The sequence below is a fragment of the Python bivittatus genome, unplaced genomic scaffold (assembly GCF_059951505.1).
Source record: "Python bivittatus isolate LINGU-HERP-01145 unplaced genomic scaffold, Pbiv_v1 ctg000200_np1212, whole genome shotgun sequence".
Lineage (NCBI taxonomy): Eukaryota > Metazoa > Chordata > Lepidosauria > Squamata > Pythonidae > Python > Python bivittatus.
In genome coordinates this window covers 18,466,222-18,478,802 of record NW_028277040.1, presented here as the reverse complement: position 1 = coordinate 18,478,802, position 12,581 = coordinate 18,466,222, and the positions used below count along the sequence as shown (strand labels likewise).

General features: G+C 38.6%; 1 protein-coding gene across 5 annotated transcripts in view; it reads right to left on the bottom strand.

The window, feature by feature from the left end:
• The window catches only part of SESTD1 (SEC14 and spectrin domain containing 1), a 61,804-nt gene that overhangs the window by 43,005 nt on the left and 6,218 nt on the right, over positions 1 to 12,581 (bottom strand). For all 5 annotated transcript variants that reach the window (XM_088135749.1, XM_007422585.3, XM_007422587.3 and 2 more), the window contains exon 3: positions 11,428 to 11,532. The gene's annotated coding sequence lies outside the window, so the exon portion shown is untranslated. The remainder of the gene's footprint in view (positions 1 to 11,427; positions 11,533 to 12,581) is intronic.

Sequence of the window (12,581 nt, the reverse complement as noted above, 5' to 3'; positions counted from 1 at the left end):
AAAAAAAATTATCCCCGTAAAAATAAAGAATATGAATAATAGCAACATATATATTTTAAACTAGATCCAATAGGTCTCTTTTACATATTAACTCCTAACTTTCTCTAACAAATAGAAAATAAAAGATTCATCCTTATATAAAAAAAATCTTTACATTGTCTTGCAGTCCTGGTCAGAAAAATAAGATTCTAATACTAACAACACAAAATCAAAGCTTATACAAATTAATGCTGGTCAAATAAGTCCACTTTGAACACCTTTTTCTTCTTTTTAAGAGGCTTGATCTTCAGTCGCTTCTTCAAATAAAGTCCCACACAGTGATTTCTTATCATTTTCTCCCCGTTTTCAGAAGCAACTTCAGAAATTTAACACTTCCCTTTTGTGGATCCAAAGTAAAATGACTCTCCAACTCATTCTGGTTTGTAATCTGGACGTCCCCTTTAATTGTTAAAACATCAGCCAGGAAAGTTTGTATATCCATTACAACTTCTTTCTCCATGTCACTCTTGTAATCAAACATCTTTAAGTCCATTTTCAGGTCAACAACATCTTTTTCCATATCTTCCATATCTCTTTTCTAATCTGGCATTTCTTTAAAGTCCATTTGAAACTCCTTATTCAAATCATCCTCAGCTTCTGTTTTATCCAGTACAATCTTTTCTTCTTCTATAACCTCTGTTAGATCCAATTTTAAAAATAAGTCCTGAACACACTGTTCCCAAACAGATTTAAATTCTTCTATAGTAAGACAACATTCCTCCATTATGTTAGAATGTATCTTTTCCTTTAATTGTTTTCTGTTAACTAGGTTCCCTCTAGTTAACCTTAAAAGCCCAGTCTTATCTTTTATTTTTAGAGCCAAAACTTTCCCACAATAGGTTTTCTTACAATTAAGTTCAAAATCATCAGCTGTATTTTATAAAATTTGAAACAGTCCATAGAAACTATTCTTTCAAACCCCCCTGGCCCCTTAACTATCAACAATCAACATTCTAAACTCCCTTTTGCTGTTTTCTCAAAGTTAATTTTTTTCTTTTTAATCTTTAAACTTACTTAAATCTTCTTTCTTCAAGGACAGGAAAAAATTCTCCCGGTGTACAGATACAGCAGCCTGCCTTTCAAAAGGTTTTTAATTTCCAAATAAATCGCTAATAAGTAATTTCTCATGTTAATTAAAAGAGGACATGAAAGCAAAGCTAGTGTCCCTTTGGAAACTGAACCGTGGCTTGGGCTTGATGTTTCCTGCCACTCCCAGAGCGCTCAACCCACTGGAGATCACTAAAATGTGATCTTTTCTCACAGGGAGCCTCTGTAAGGAGTACTTGTGGGTGATCCAGTCATCTCCTTTGTCTGTGAAAATGGAGCCGTCTTCAATCCGCCATTAATCCCCCAGAAGTTGAAGCCTTGCAAGTATCATGATTATATGACTTAATCAGCAAAACTGTAGAACTATACCATATTAATAAAGACCAGAAGTTTTTGCAACACCCCAGAACTATTTTTTTAAAACTTTCTCCATTAGAATTGAAATATTTAATTAGAGGAAATGAATGTGCTGTTACAAAAACAATTACATACATGTCTACTCAGAAGCAAATGCCTCTGAATTCAATGATACTTTTGTGGGTTGATATAAATGTGATATAAACATGTTGATTTTAGCATGCCTATACATAGGTGCTTCCAAAGAAGTTAGTTACATTAAAAAGATATTAAAAGATTGGTTGCAGTTATACTGCACCCACTTCAGTTGCTGAATTTAAAACATATTGTGTTCATTTATCATTTATGAAATGCTAGATATGGTTCTCATCTGGCATGCTTAATGGAATATCAATAAAAGAAACACTAGTTTCCTAAAATTTGGTTCACACTGTCATAATTTTAAGCCCAATGCTTTAAAAAAACCATACACATCTGTATTAAGCTTCTATCTTTGAAGTAAATGTTGCCAAAGGAAAAGAAATAAAGAACAAGCCTCTAAGAGTCCTTCCAAATGTTCTTTTTACTTAATATGGAAATCCAAATTAAACCTTACTTCCATCAGTGCGCCATTTTCCGGATAAAGTCCTGATGAAAAAAAATCTGAAAATGCATATTGAATTAGCTTTACACTGAACAGTTTAATTTGCAGTCCTACACCTAGATAAATATACTCATCATAAAAACACAGTTTACACAAGGACAAAAGAAAAGGAAATAGGACAATAAGGGAGTGCCACCAAAGGTATATGTAATGAGCATTTAGGACAAGGGCATTTCAGCAGGCTATCTATTGTGACACAGATGAATATCCAGGAATAAATTCCTACAATCATAATTTCGGTGCAGTAATCCTCTCATGAAAGCTGTGTGTATCAATCCACATAAAAGACTGATTCAAATTATAACTCAGTTGTACAATTTTAAGGACAAAACCTGTGACATTAAAAAAAAGTTGTTTTTCTTCAAGCTCCCAGCCAGATATATTATTTGCATCCTCACCTTCATTCAGACCTTTTTGCTCATAATGCATGTTCTTTGTACACCTATTCATACAAATTCTTGATAATACAAAAAAAGAAATTCTGGTGTAAGTGTTAGAATAAAGTAGCTTCTCATACTCAACAAAATTCACACTTTTAAATTATTTATGAAATTATAAGTTAATGCTCTAATTTAAGCAGGTGGGAAAACAATCATGTAAGAAGCCTCCTTGAAGTAAATGCATTAAATATACTTGATTCCATAAATGCTTAAGCAGACTACATGTATCTGAATTTCATGACTTAGCCCTTAAAAGTGGCACAAGCCAGCTAAGTTCCACATTTCTCTTCACCATTAATTCATGAACATGGATTTCCAATGGTCATTTTCCAACTTTAGGACACTCTTTATCTACAGGTTTATTATTATTAAAGTTCTGTCCAAGGAATGAAGAACCATATTTTAATCACACAACAACCCCATGAATTGATTTAGGCTTGCACAATGACTGTATTCATGCATCTTACCAAGGCATAATGTGATTAGTTCAGGTTATTATTCTGAGTAAATCCAACCAGTAGGGAATGCAAACCATGGCTTATTGTTTTGCACAGGACTGTGCAACTTCCACTGGCCTGAGGGATGAACCACATTTTATGCAGCATTTCAACAGCCATACTTAAAAGTGGGCAATGTCAGAATCAATTTTGAGAGGATCATGTTAATTTTGCTATACTACATCTGGAAAGAACAAGTTTTAGGATACTAATGAAATAATGTAATCATCCTAATAGAGATACATCCACCACATATTTAATTTTTAATCTGTACAAAATAGTTGGTAAGTTATAAACAAAAATTTCTGTTCAGGAAAAAAAGGAAACAGAATTTTTTAAAAAACTGTGCAATTTCTGATAACCTGAAATCATGCTGAAACTAGAAAAATTACGGGCTTCCGAGGAAGAAATGGTCAATTGAATACAGCTCTGTCCTTTGTGGAGCCAACACCTACAGCAATTAGAGGAGGTGGCATCGATCCAGCTCTTCAGAACCATCTCTAGATGAAACAGATTGCCAGGATCACCCACAGGTACTCCTTACAGAGACCCCCTGAGAAGAGATTGCAATTTAGCAATCTCTAGTGGATGGAGTGCTCTGGGAGTTGAGGGAAACATCGAGCCCGAGCCATGGTGCGGAGCCTTCAAATGGACACTAGATTTGCTTTACTTCCTCTTTTAACTAACATCATAAACTGCCTATTTGTGATTTATTTGGCAATTAAAAACCTCCTGAAAGACAAGTTGCTGTTCACTGGGAGAATTTCCTACTATCTGGGGAGAAAGAAGATCAAAGTAAGTTTAAAGATCAAAAAGAAATATTTTAACATTTGGAAACAGCAAAAGAATTAAGAATGTTGACTGGGGACAATTAAGAGGCAACATAGATTTGAAACAGCTTTTTTTTTAAAGATTGCTTTAAATGTTTAAGAAAATACAGTAAGTGAATTTGTATTTAATGGCAAGAAAACTTGCCCTGGGAAAGTTTTGCTTCTGAAAATAAACATAAGATAAGACAGAGTCTTCAAGGTTAGAAGGAATGGAGGCTAACAATATATCTCTTTTAACATAATGGAGTATCCTTCTTTCAAAGAATTTTTAGCTGTCTGGAATCAGTGTGTCCAGGAACTACAGTGTGTAAAACTGGGGCTAACAGAGGTTGTAGAAGAAGAAAAGATTTCACTGGACAAAATAGCAGTGGAGGATGACCTGAACAAGGATTCTAATATGGATTTTAAAGAAATGCCAGATTATAAGAGAGATGGAAGATATGGAAAAAGATGTTGTGGATCTAAGATGGACTCAAAGTTGCTTAAATATGAGAATATGGAGAAAGAAGCTGTAATGGACTGGAAGAGTGACTTTGAGAATTATCCTATTTGGACATAGAGAAGGGAAATACCAAATCTCTGAAGCTTTTTCTGAAAATACTTAGGAAGAGAATGATAAGAGATTGTTATCTGGGATTTTATTTGGAGAAGAGACTGAAGACTGAGCTTTTCAAAAAGAAGAGAAAGGAATTCAAAGTGGATTTATCAGATCAAGGTTAAATTGTCCACGTTTTGATTTTGGATTGTTAATACTGAATTTTCTTTTTCTGACCAGGACTGTAAGACAATGATTTATACCTGTAAAAGTGATTTATTTGGTATAGTTTAAAACACATATGTGATTATTATTAGTCTTTTGTATGTTTAAGGGGAGAGATCTTTTAGGTTTTACTTCTCAGAAAAAACTTAGAAGCTAAAATGCAAAATTGACCTATTTGTTCAAGCTTAGAATAGTTTATTGTTACTGGCACTCTTAATCCTTTTGCTGATTAGATTGATTGTTGAATATCTTTTATAATTCAGTTATTGTTTAGGGATGAGAAAGGGGATAAAGAGGGTTACTTTTTTTAGTAATAATAGAGAAGGTGTTAAGTTACTGTTAATACATATACTTGTTTGGAGGGAAGAGGAAGTCATCTTTTACATTTCTTCCTTTCTCTTCTCACTCTCTCTCTCTTTCTTTCTGTTTGTAGTTCTGTATTTTTTATTGTATATTGTACAATATTGTATATGTTCTTTTAGTTTTGTATTAGTTTTTATACACAGTGGTACCTTGGGATACGAACTTAATGTGTTTCGTGACTCTGGGCGTATCCCAAGTTGGTCGTAACCCGACACAAATTTCCCCATAGGGTTCAATGTAAATCCGGTTAATCCGTTCCGCCCTCCGAATTTGGTCGCACCCCGAAGCAAATTTTCCCATAAGGTTCAATGTAATTACTGTTAATCCGTTCTGGCGTCCGCAGACCACGCGTCAGGGGCGGGAGAACGGCTGGGCGCCGCGCGGCACAGTGGGAAAAAGGCCGGGCGCTGCATGGCGTGGCAGGAGAGCGGCCAGGTGCTGCGCGGCACCCGTGCGGTGGGAGAGTGGCTGGGCGCGGCGGGGCAGGAGAACGGCCGGGCGCGGCGGGGCGGGAGAATGGCCGGGCGCGGCATGGCGTGAGAACGGCCGGGCGTGGCGTGAGAACGGCCGGGCGCCATGCGGCGCAGCGGGAAAACAGCCGCAGACCACGTGTCAGGGGTGGAAAAATGGCCGCGGACCACGTGTCAGGGCGTAAAAATGACCGTACCCCGAGGCGGAGTTCTCACATCGAGGTAAATTTTTGCGGCCGGAGCTGGTCATAACCCAAAAAGTTTGTTAGTGGAGGCGTTCGTATCCCAAGGTACCACTGTATATAAACTTTAATAAAAATATTTTTAAAAAAAGAAACTAGAAAAAGTACAATTCCTTTTGCTACAGATAGACATGGGTATACTGGCTAAAAACATGATTTTCAGAAATATTTCTACATAGCGATTGCCAGATCATATTGTTACAACATATAATCTTGCTCAGATCCAGCAACTGATCCAAGCCATATGCCTATTTTGCATATATATCAAATTCCTTATGTGAAATTAACGCCTATCCTATCTCAACATTCACTACCCACTTAAAACTTTGTTCTAATCAGAAAATTTAGTTCATGCAGCTACCTCCTAAAATTATATAAAATATTACTTATGTAGCTAGGATGCATTTCATAGGCACCTACACTGCACCTACTGGTACCTCATTAAAGAAGACACATCTTTTCCTTGGCTTGTTACATAGCTGCACAATTCCAGGAAAATGCGTATTTGCGTGAAGGAATGAAGTTAAACTATATTTATGTATTTATTCATTCAATTTGTATACTCGCCCATCTCAAACTAGTAACTCTGGGCGGTGAACAATCATAAAACAATTGAACACTTAAAACACAATACAAAAAAGAAATTAAATACAAATAGCACCCAAGAGATATTATAGTCTGTTGGTGTCAACATAACAAGGAAATGGGGCCCTTCACACACTTGGGACCTCAGGCCCAGGCACATAGCCAGGTCTTCCCTACTACTATGGGATATTTGTTCCCTACTACTGTGATTCTTCATCTGCATTTTTTCAGGAGCAAATCTTACTTTGTTTATCTACTGCATTTCTATACAGCTTCAGCGTGTTAGATTCTCAGCAGTGTACAGTTAATACATTACAGATGAATACAATAAAGCATATGACTCAGTACACAAAAAAAATAACTTCAAACCCATTTCCCAGGACTGTTTCTCACCCAGATTAGACCCATCTCAAAAGACCTTTCACAAAAACTCCATCTTAATAAATCTCTAGAGGCCCATTACACTAGGGTCCACTCTCACCTCAGGGAGGCAAGTGGTGCCACTGCGCCCCTTTCACCATACCTCTTCATAGGCATGGATCTGCAACAGGTATTCTGTGTTTACCCATACTGGGCAGCCCCAAAGATATCCAGGCCTCAAGTCATTTAGGGTTTTATAGGCCATAGCTAGCACCCTGAATTGTCCTCAGAAACAAACCAGTAGCCAGTGCAGTTCTCCACGCAAGAGCAAGATTCACTAGTAAGTACAAAGGCAGCTGCATTTTGCAATTTCTGGGTAGTCTTCAAGGGTAGCCCCATGTACAGCAAGTTACAGAAATCCAAATGAACATGACAAGGGAATGTGTGTCTGTTCTCAGCACCTCTCTTTCTAGGAATGGCTGCAAGTTGTGCAACAGCAGGATCCGGGACTGTCCTGACCACAGCCTCCTCCAGTTCTTCTGGTGGGAGCAGGGGGATCCCCCGATTGCAGGCTCACTCTTTTAGGGGGACCACTACCCTATCAAGAGCCAAAGTTGGTATCATCCCAAAATTGTTAGGCTTCTGAATTAACAGCCACCCTGTCTTACTTAAGTCTGATCTTGTTTCTCCCATCTGGGCACTGACACAAGTGAATAGGAAAAGCATCTGTTCTTGAAAGCATTCACAGAAGGCAAAGGGCCATTCAAGGAGTCCTTCGAAAGCACAACTACTCACAGGACAAAAAGTTAGGATTCAAGCTGATATAATCATATGAAGTAATGAAATAAGACCATTTCAGACAATATAATCTACAACTTGGGACATTATTTTTAAAATGAAAAATTAGCTTAATGAGATTGATATTGTTAAGGGTAATGATTCTGACTTGTTTTAAGAATCATTTCTATGTCCCTTGACACCCAGCACTTGTGAATAACAACACGCTAATTAATTTTTAATTAGAATAGACATTTTACTGTCTATTGCTCAATAAAGAGGACTCACTCAGCGCTGTTCATCTAGGTAGCATCAACTGATGATATGTACGTATGAATTTCTTTTTTAAAAAGACAGTGAAAAATTGCAGAATTACTTGTAATTCTCTGCTTTTAAGAAGCAGCCACATATTGACAGAAGAGAAAACCTAGAATACAATTCTCCAAAAGTTGTCAAAACCGACAGTTGAAACAGGCACCCAGAAGCTTTTAAGTTCTTAGAAGCACATTTACAAGTATTTTAGGTTAACTAACTGTGAGGCTGCGATTGCTATCTGTGCTTGGGAAGTAGTGGCTGCAGCCAGGCAGAAATGCTTCTCACCCCATTTCCCTAATTCAAACTTTACTCACAAGCATCCAAGCTGACGTTCCAGCTGCCTGTAATAATTGAGCCACACCCTGGTGTTTTTAAGGACGTGCCAACGTCCAGAGGCAGCCTCACCCCACCCAGGCTCTTAGCTTAAAAAAACAAATGCTAAGACAGAGTGGGGAGGTGTGTGTACGTGTGGAAGGAAAGGTGATAAGCAAATGGCATACAGATGGGGAAACGGAGGCGATGTCTGAAGACTGGTAGCTATTACAAGCAGGCAAGAGGACTATCATTCAACCACAAGTTATGGTGAGCAGCATATCCTGGTGGGAGTCCAGCGTGGAGCTTTGCTGGGAGCTCAGTAGCAACTAAAAGAACCACACTGAAGCAGCACCTCATCTTGAAAAAGGCAAAGCCTGAATGCCACCTTACAGACTTACAGACTTTTGCTTGAACTATTGAAGTATTAAAGGACTGAGTATTAAAAACATATTTATCTGTATTTATTTATATTTATTTAACATCACCTTGCAAGTCCTAGATGAGTAGAGAGCAATAGTCTGTTGTTGGGGAAGGTGTGTGCTGTAATAAAAGCATTTTGTACAGATTTGCTACACTATGATGCGTCCAGTCCTTTGAAAGCAAAGAACCCTCATACTAACCTCAAGTTTTCTTATTCAGTAAATAATATTCCTCAATAAACTTGGAGAAGGAATACGAAGTTCACAGGAAGGTCCAATCATTCAGTAATAATGAGATAAAAATCGCATTGCATACTGGAAGTATTAATAATGATGCTGAAATGTAGATATTTTGGACACATAATGCAAAAACAGAAGTCAGTGAAGAAGACCGTGATGCCTGGAAACATTGAAAGCAATCAAAAAGAGGCTTACAGAAGACATAGTGCTTAGATACCAGCACTAATGATGCAACTGTGTTTTTAGAACTCAAAGAAGCAGTTACTGAGTTATAATCTTGACAAAATCATGTCCATTGGGTCATGAGGATAAACCAAAAGTTCTAGATAAACAGGTGGGCCTGGCATTTACTACTGAGACCTGGCTAGGTGAAAGCAGTAATACCGCCTTTTTGGAAATCAGTCTGGCTGGGCGCCAGGGGAGGAATGGCGTTGATCTTATGAGACAGCTCATATACAGGTTGCCTTCACTTAACGACCACAATTGGGAACAGAAACTCTGTCACTAAGCAATGCAGTCATTAAGCAAGATATCACATGACTGTGATATGACATCACTTCTGCCATAGTCATTAAGCAAGTCACCCACAGTCGTTAAGTAAGACATCACGTGATTGCGACTTGTAATTTTACTGCCAGCTTCTCCAATGATCTGCTTGTCAGAAGCCGGCTGTGAAGCACACAAATGTCAATCACGTGGCCGAGGGATGCTGTGACAGTTGTAAATGCCTGCCGGCTGCAAAATGCCCAAATCTTGATCACATGACTGTGGGGACACTGTGATGGTCATAAGTGCGAAGACCAGTTGTAAAGTTACTTTTTCAATGTGGTTGTAACTTTGAACAGTCACTAAACAGTGCAGCCGTTAAGCAAGGACTACCTTTACAACCAGGATATTGCTTTTGTGGCAAGGTATAAGTGCCTGCAGGTTAACATGGCTGTTAGGATGAGTTGAGTATTCTGGAGTACCAGCCAACCTGCAGCCCAGTTTGATCCTTCTCCAGACTGCTTAATCTAGTTGTCAAATTGGTAAATCCCCAGGCTTTATAGAGATTTCAGTTATTTCAACTTCCATGCCTGTTCTGGTCCCGAGGTTGCTGAAGTCTGGCTAAACAGGCTAAAACCCAATCCAAGCAAGATTGAAGTGCTGTTTGTTCATTACTGTTCTCTACCAGTTCCAATGTTGTCTCCTGTTGGGGGAAGATGCCTGCAACTTTGGGATCCTGCTGGAATCCCAGCTAGATGGGCAGGTGGAGACCATGGCCTGAAAGGCCTTTGCCTAGCTTTTCTGGGGCACCAGTAGTGGCCCTTTCTAGATCAAGAGGACCTTGCCTCAGGGACTCATACCTTCATCACCAGTCAGACTGCTGCCTTTGAAGACCACTTGGGAAAAACAGCTGGTTCAACATCGACCTTGAGAGCCTTGCACTGTTGCTACTAGGTTTCTAATTCAATTCAAAGTATTAGTTTTGAGGAACAAAACCTTACACAGCTTGGCATCCAGATATTTACAAGATCACGTGCCAGATTCAACCCATTCAAAGAAGTCCTCCCAGAATAAATTACTTGTGATACTCCACCTTCATGACGCAAGGGGGCTGAGGTTACAGAGAACTGCCTACATTATGTGACAGCCTCCCTCTAGAAACTAACCTAGCCCCCTCACTGATGGCATTAGAGAAGCTTTTAAAGACCAGGCTTTTCCAGCAACCTTTGGGGAATGATTGTGGTGATTACTGCTTGGATGTTTATTTTCTATGATTAGGTATTATCATTACTGTATTCTTTTTTGTTGTTGTTAATTTATTATATTCTGGATGCTTTTATTGTATTTTGTAAGTTGTTGTGAAGATTGGTCAGCATATAAATGTGATAAATAAATAAAACAAAGTTAGCTACACCTATGTGTGAATCACCCCCTTTAACAGGATTTAAAGATAAATATCTGGGTTCCTCTTGAGCAGAGAAAGAGGCGGACACAGGCACAGTTCCGAACTGAGCCAGGAATGGAGTAAGAGAGGTAGGCCCAGGGCACTGGCTGCAGACTGTTCCACTGGCCAGAGGCTGGGGAGAGTCCCTGCTTTCAAGGCCCCCACTTTTGGGGGCCCCAACGCAGCTATATGAGCTACAATTTCTTTAAACTAGCCCTAGGAAAGGCAAATACAAAGCTAAGAGAAATGCTGGGGCAGGGGGCTTAGAGAAATGCAGTTGAAGGAAAAGGAGATATGGCAAGCAAACAAAAGATGAGCCTGAATCATTTTGTACCTGAAGTGCTCAAGAGAAATTTCGCTGATTTATCTAAACAGAAACAGCTGTTCCCTATAATATTTCTTCATATAATTATTAAATTCTAATTGACCACAATCCACTAATTCCAAGTATACAATAGAATATGACAATCCAAGACACTAGGCTACTAGGAAAAGAACAGGAAACAATTTCAATATAAGAATATGAAATTGTCAGGGTAGAGGCAGCACTGTTTTAAAGTAACCTTGAAATAAGCTTCAAAATATTGTGCCACTTCCGACCAAAAAAACAGATTTTGTCACAGCTTGACCAGAAAACACTTTGTCCGATTTCAGTCACTGCCGGTAACAGGCACGTTAAAGAAGTTTTCAGTATTAATATCACTATCTAACAATATCCAAAAGCTTTTCAAACTCAGGCATTACCTCTCCCAACCTGGTTACTCCAAGCAATTGTTCATCTGTTTGACTCTATCATACCTTCATGTCTTTTCCTCTTAATCAATGCAATTTCTCTCTCTCTAGTTTTGTCAGAAATCTTTTCAAACTTCAGTTTTTCTGAATCGTAGCTGCTCATCTTCTCACCTAAAAGCAGAAGACAACATCCCATATTTATCTTGGACCTACAAGAGTTTAAAAAAAAAATCTCAATACTGTCTTCCAAAAACAATCAGCCCAGTCTTCCAAATTATGTTGTTACTAAATCATTTAATTGACTTTCATCAATTCGATTTCACTAGTTTCTTTTATCAAGAATACTCTTCATATTGATCTGTTTTCCAAGAAACTGGAAAATAACCCTAACACAATGTATACAATTCTTAGGTCTGCTCTCAGATGTTTCCTCATTCCCAATTAGCTCCTGGACACAAATGTATCAAAATATATGAATAATTATAATACTTTATTCTCAATATTTCTTTACTGTTTAAGATTGCAAAAGATAGGGGGTGGGGAAATGTATTTTAGTCTGTGTTCCAGTACTGATTTCTTCATTTAGGAACTCCTGGCAAATTTTCAAGAAACTAAGAGTTCCCTAGAATGCAGTCTGTGAGCAGCTAGCTTAAATCGTAACATACGTACATCGGCTTTGCCTTAACCATGCAGACACTGTTTTGTGCCTCATTCCCAAGACCTGGATCACTCTTGGATTCTGGAGTATTTAATGAGTTGAATATGACTAACATGCCTTATACTTTATCCATACACTCCATGGAGATGTAAGTAAAGCTCTTTGGGCCTCAGGGCAAATTTCTCAAATAGGGCCTGCAACCCACCTTTAGTTATCAATTCAATATTTAAAGGAGCTACTATGGTACCCAGGGCTTGCACACTCATCATGTTTTCTGGGAAGAACAGCAACAGAGCTGGTTTGGGGCACCCACTCAGCAGGTTGTATCAGTACTAAGACTAAAAAATCTAGAGGGCAAAAAAATCCAGACAGCAGCTAGATGGCAGCAAAGAGTCAGTGTTTTCTGCACTTCTTTGCCACCATCTAGCGGTCAGCCTAGTCCATATGGACTAAGGCTGGCTGCTGCATTCCCAACAACTTGCTTCCAGTTCCTGTTCCACCCTAGGTAAACGCCTAGGTTCTTTTAGGCAAACCATAGCCATAAGCCTTTAAAAAGATTAAA